This window comes from Stegodyphus dumicola, chromosome 7 (genome assembly GCF_044657685.1).
Source record: "Stegodyphus dumicola isolate Sdum_Otavi_A_Nest chromosome 7, ASM4465768v1".
NCBI lineage: Eukaryota > Metazoa > Arthropoda > Arachnida > Araneae > Eresidae > Stegodyphus > Stegodyphus dumicola.
In genome coordinates, this window is record NC_140774.1 from 58,855,919 (window position 1) to 58,862,053 (window position 6,135).

Consider the following 6,135-nt stretch of genomic DNA (forward strand, 5'->3'; position numbering starts at 1 on the left):
CGGTTGATTGCCGACTCAATACCAGCGGTTGCTACAGCAAAAAAGGGTACTTACGTACTATGACGACTACCTTGGCAACATCTGCCGATAAAAATATTCATCGGCGGTTAATGTTTATAAATTCTTTTAAAAATAAAAGCCCTAATTATAAAGGAACAAAAACTTGAAAACAAAAAAAAACGAATATATATATATATATATATGTCTAATGAAATTATGGTTTGAAGGTGTCAGAGTGGGAAGCATGAAGACGCAATTTAGCACAACATATCTTGAAAAATCGCAATCTTTATTTTTTCCATGCATATCAAATAATCCTTTTCAGACAAGATATTTCTTAATAATATTTGAATAGAATAACTCCCATTTTGAAGTACAACGTCATCTTAAGCAAGTAAGCGGCAGCAGCATGGATGAGTGAGCGTCTTGTCAGCAGGAAAGGTTATAGTACTTTCGTAGCAAGAAGGCTGAAGTTTCAGTTCACAGTTTTGGTTTAGAATTAATTTGATTGGACGAGAGGCATCTGCATTAAAACGTTACATGAGATAGAAAAGTCTGGAACCTGTGAGAAGAGATGAATTTAGGAGCAGATTACCAAGTTTAGAATGTTAATTTTGAAATCGTCAATTATTTTTTTGAAACAGCTATCATATTTTGTTATATCTTACATATACCCCCTTAAAAAGAAAAGTTGGGTGAGCAGGGTGGAAGAACAAGCATTAGAGCAGCAAAATGTGAAAGATATAATTTTGAAATACAAACATATTAACTTTTAAACAAAAAATTATTGCCATAAAATTTTGACCGATATCTTGAATCAATTTTGACATTTCACTGAATGTCATAAAATTTAGAATTCAATAATAATTTTTTTGAATACGAATTTTATAATTATTCTAAAAATTAAGATGTTAAAAATAAGTGAAATTAGTACAGATAAGTAATATGAAATTATGGTAAATGCATGTAAAATTTATGGCTTATTGTGTGTTAAGTATAGTATGATGAGGGTGTACTGGTTCCTTCAACAGAGGCCTGTAATTACCTCTGTACAGTTGTTCCTTTTACGCTCTTCATGCAAGATAATGTTGGAGGCTCTCATTTTATGAATGCATGTAAATTTTTTTATTATTATATTTTTTTATTATGGAATGTATTAGTGCAGTTCTCATAGGCCAGTTACCTTAATGAAAGGAACGGAGGCCTTTTCAAGTAACTGTCTAGGCACCCTGGGCCACTAGTGCAGAGAACACACTGGTTAGCTCAAGAGGACAGCCCTATTGATGGATATGTTTGTTTAGAAATATTGCGAGGCTTCCAGTTTGGTAAAATCAGGAATTGCAAATGAAAGATAATAACGGTGAAACCATATTTTCTGAAGCTTACTCCTATTATTATATGCTGTTAAAATATAATTTATCAGTATAGAAATAAGTATCATAAATATTTATGTGCATTACATTTAATTATAAGTAATGATTGTGTAAAAGTTTATTTTGTGATATTCTGTAATAACAAGAACCTTCCCTGAAGAATTATGATTATGTGAATTCTCAAACAAAAAGACTTTTGGACTGAAATGCTGAAAAATTCAATAGGACTCTAAAAATTAAAAATTTATTAAAAAAAATTGATATTTATAAATTATACTTTACAGGACAAAAATTTTATGATTTATGTTTTTTTTTTTTTTTTTTTTTTTTTTTTTTACATTTGCTAGTGCTTTAACTCTTTCTCTTTCAAAAGGCTTCTCTGTCGCTACACCTTTTTCTTTTTGAAGGGGGGAATATGTAAGATAAAATTATATGAATCAGAATAACTAAAAACATTAATTCTTCCTCTTTATTCTAAAATCGTAATAACTTCTCTGCATTACGTCATTTCTAGATCACTCTATGGCCCGCGCAACTCTGATGACGTAATAATTAAGAACTGAAACTGACCTTGTAAACCAAAACTTTTCTCTTCGCGTGCTTCCATCTTTCATAACTACGCACTTCAGCTTTTGCCCTCTACTCTGGTAAGATGTAATTTCGCTGGCTTGCTTTCTATCTCAACAATATCAAAAATGTAAATCTTCTGTGGAAAGGCACGACTAGAGTGCCAAGTGATTGTGGCCACAAATATCAATTGGAAATAAAAATGGAATTAAAACTGCCTCGACTGTTGTAATAATAAAAGCACAGGAAAAGGAAAAGACAGAACACTTTCGATGCGTGATGAGATAAAAGCACAACGAAAATAACGGAGCAGTGTCGATGTGTGATTAGACCCATACTGAAGAAGAATTTGATTGCGTAGTATGCTAGTAATGCTAACTTGGTAATATTTAAAGAACTTGGCAGTCGAGGCAGTTTTAATTCCATTTTTATTTCCAATTGATATTTGTGGCCACAATCACTTGGCACTCTAGTCGTGCCTTTCCACAGAAGATTTACATTTTTGATATTGTTGGGATAGCAAGCAAGCAAGCCAGCGAAATCACATCTTAGCACAGTAGAGGCTAAAAGCTGAAGTGCGTAGTTATGCAAGATGGAAGCACGCGAAGAGAAAAGTTTCGGTTTGCAATTTGGTGATTGGTCGAGAGGGATCTGCATTATGGGTTAAGTAAGATCGCATGATTAATTTGAATGACGCAATGCAGATAAGTTATTACGATTTTAGAATAGAGAGGAAGAATTAATGTTTATAGTTATAATTCTGATTCATATATTTTTATCTTACATATTCCCCCCTTCAAAAAGAAAGGCGTAGCGACAGAGAAGCCTTTTTAAAGAGAGTTAAAGCACTAGCAAATTAAAAAAAATATATAAATAAATAATAAAATTTTGATCCTTAAGCCGGTAGGATAGTTTCCTGCAGCCTGAAACCTCAATGGAAAATTTAATTCAGCTCTTCAAATCATCGTTTTGTGATAACTCCAAGATAATGTGAAAGAAGTGAATCATCAAGTTTGTTTTTTCAGTGTTTAAAAAATAACAGATCATTCTTCTGCTGTGGTGTTTTGCAAGTGCTTCAAAAAAATAATCTCGTGTAGTGTTTACAGATTGAAAGTAATCTCTCAATAAATTGAGAAGTTCGAATGCCTAGTGAAAAAGAATATTGAATTTGCTTCGCCGATCTCTACAATATTTAGAAAAGATGTGCTTTAAATCATCAGTGAATTACCGTTTAGGAATTAAGCATTACAGCGAGTTCAAGGTCGATCTGAGTTGGTGTTTGCAAGTATGTGCGACAGAAAATTACTATTTGCACTTCCGCTTTTGCAACAGCTCAAAAGTTATTACATTCGTGTGAATCTAGCTCAGGAACTAAATTATTTAATGTGCTGCGGATTCATTTCAACTTTGGTTAAAATTTCTGCAGTTTGTTTTGAGAAAATCTGAAATTCTTGTTCATTAATTTTTCTAATTTTTCATAATTATGTGTGAGCAAATTAAGTAATTAATTTTAAGCTATTTAAATTATTCATAGGGAAGAATTAATGTTTATAGTTATAATTCTGATTCATATATTTTTATCTTACATATATATATAAATTATTATAAATAAACGCATGTATATATAGTGTTACGGATTTGGCATTTAAATAGCTAATGTTGGTAGAATTATAAATTAAATTGTTTTATTTCCCGTGCAGTGCAGCGCGTGACGAATATTATGATAAAGCTAAGCGGAAAAAAATTTAAAAAATACAAGAGCACGTGCATTTAACATTTAATAAACAAATATCTCTTTTTGATTTCGAGAAAATACAAGAAAATTCTCGCGCATTTAAAAAGCTTATATAAGCGGCATGAAAATCTCTGAATTCGTTAGTTATTTAGTTAGTTGTTGTTTTAAGAGTTTGTTTAGAAAACCGCTTGTGGACTGTAGGGAACTCGTTAATTAGTTTTCTCTCTAGCTGTTTTGAATTAAGTTCTGTTGAACGCTTGAGTAGTTAAAAGATAACTACTGTGAGATATTGTAATACTGTACGAATTTCTGAGGAAATTTAAGCCTTTTTTTTTTTAATAATAATAATAAATTTTGTTCATTTTTCATCGGACTTGTGCATTCATTTCATAACGAACCCGTATGCACGCAACAATGTATATAAATTATATACTAAATATGAATTTAAAAAATTAACTTACCTAAAACTGGTTAAAAGGAAACATTGAAGTTAATGGTGAGGAAAGTGGTGGGAAATAGTTTTTAAAATAGTCAATCAATTCGAAAGGAGTTTCGTGTTTTTCCCGCCAAATAAATTCAGCTAAATAGGTATACAAATGATGGCGGCTTGTCCCACGTTGTCCCTTGTTCTTTCGTTTACCTCCTCTATAACCTATGTTAGGATTAACTTGTATAACCTACAAGAGTAGCCAGTTTTGGCGAGATATCTAGGTAGTCGTCATAGTACGTAAGTACCATCAAATCTATTGATTCCTAAGGTGAAAAAATTATGGCAGTTAGTATTGTTCCGTCGATCATGCAAATTGGCTAAAATCGAACCATGAAAGCTGGCAGAAATCCCGTCAAACGTCAAAAATTTGTCTTAACGCACTTTTTTCAGTTTGCGTCAAAGAATGGCGAAATTCTTAATTTATGATAACCTATTTCCCTTTCCCTTTCATCGCGCACCACAGGAAAAAAAGTGCATTGTTCTTTCTTTGGAATAAATTTAATTTTTAGTGGATAAAGCAAGTATAGCATTATTACTCGTATCACTTATAACAATATGCAAAATTTCAAAACCTACCATTATATAAATGCACGTATTAACTTTTGAATGGAAAACAAATGTTTTTACAGGTATATACTTTCATAAGTATATACCTGTGATAAGTAGGTGATAAAACTTTCATAAGTTATTAATCAAATACTTTTTGAAACCTAAATTTCGAACAGTAAAAAAAGTAAATTTAAAAAAAAAAAAAAAAAAAAAAAAAAAAAAAAAAAAAAAAAAACAGGAAATTAAATTATAATCCCCCCAACAACCAGATTTAAAATTATAATCCCCCCCAACAACCAGATGCACTGCGCTTTACATAGATTACATCCTGTTCATATGTTATTTAATTAATTTGGACTTCTAAATGCAAGCAAAATTCGCATTCTTCTCTTCAGATTGGAAGATAACGAGGGCATACAGACAGCATTGATTTCGCAATGGTTACTAAGAAAATGTTATGTCAGCTGATTGTTGTGTGGCAACAACTTAATTCATTGCACAACAACGAGCCGCAGTTTTTTGGCTTAGCTGGCAACATTTATGAACAAAGAACTATAGCAATATACTAAAGCAACATTTATTATGAGCCGCCTAACCGGTATAGTGGTTAGCGTTGCTGACTGCCGTGCCGAAGGGCCCGGGTTTGAATGCCGGAGAAGACATGGATATTTGCAAATGTATAGATGTTTGTAAACGCATGGCTGCTTTTTAAATATGCGACAAGCGGTTTGGTGGAAGGGAAGAGGAATGGAGACCCCCCGGGGTGCTCTCCATCAAAATGGGGGGCGGAACTGAGCTCAGTCGCACTGTTACCTGTAAGGTGTACAAGACTGGTTGCCAACGCTAGGTGTATCTTGCGCTTCTTGCCAAGAGGAATTTTGTGGGCGTGGACTGATGTTACTGTCAGACAAGTGAGCGTAAGTAACAACATAAAAATGGAATATCCAGTCCGCACCTCAGTGTTGAGGTATCACCGGAGCCATAGGCTAAGAATATTAACTAGTCAGCCAAAGCTAAGCTAAAGAAAATAAATTTAATAATCAGTTATTTTTTAATTTGAGTCCTAGCAAATTTTGAGGTCCGCTTATCAGGTTCAATGTTTCTTCTAACCTTCTTCGGAAACATACAATGACCTGACTAGAACAGAGAGCTTACTAAAGCTATGTTCACTAATTGTAGTAAGTAGACAGGATACAGACGAAGGGTATACAAAACCCTTTATTTTTTTTCTTTATATACAATGACTTCCGTACTTCGGAATACAATGACCCTCCACTCGGGGTCTAACTTAAAAGATATCAAAATAAAACTAAACTCTAATTTAACTTTAGAATAAGATTGGCCTTATAATAACAGGAAGCGTATGTAGCACAGAGACTGTGAACACTACAATACGTTTAATTTATCAAGAGGATTAAAAC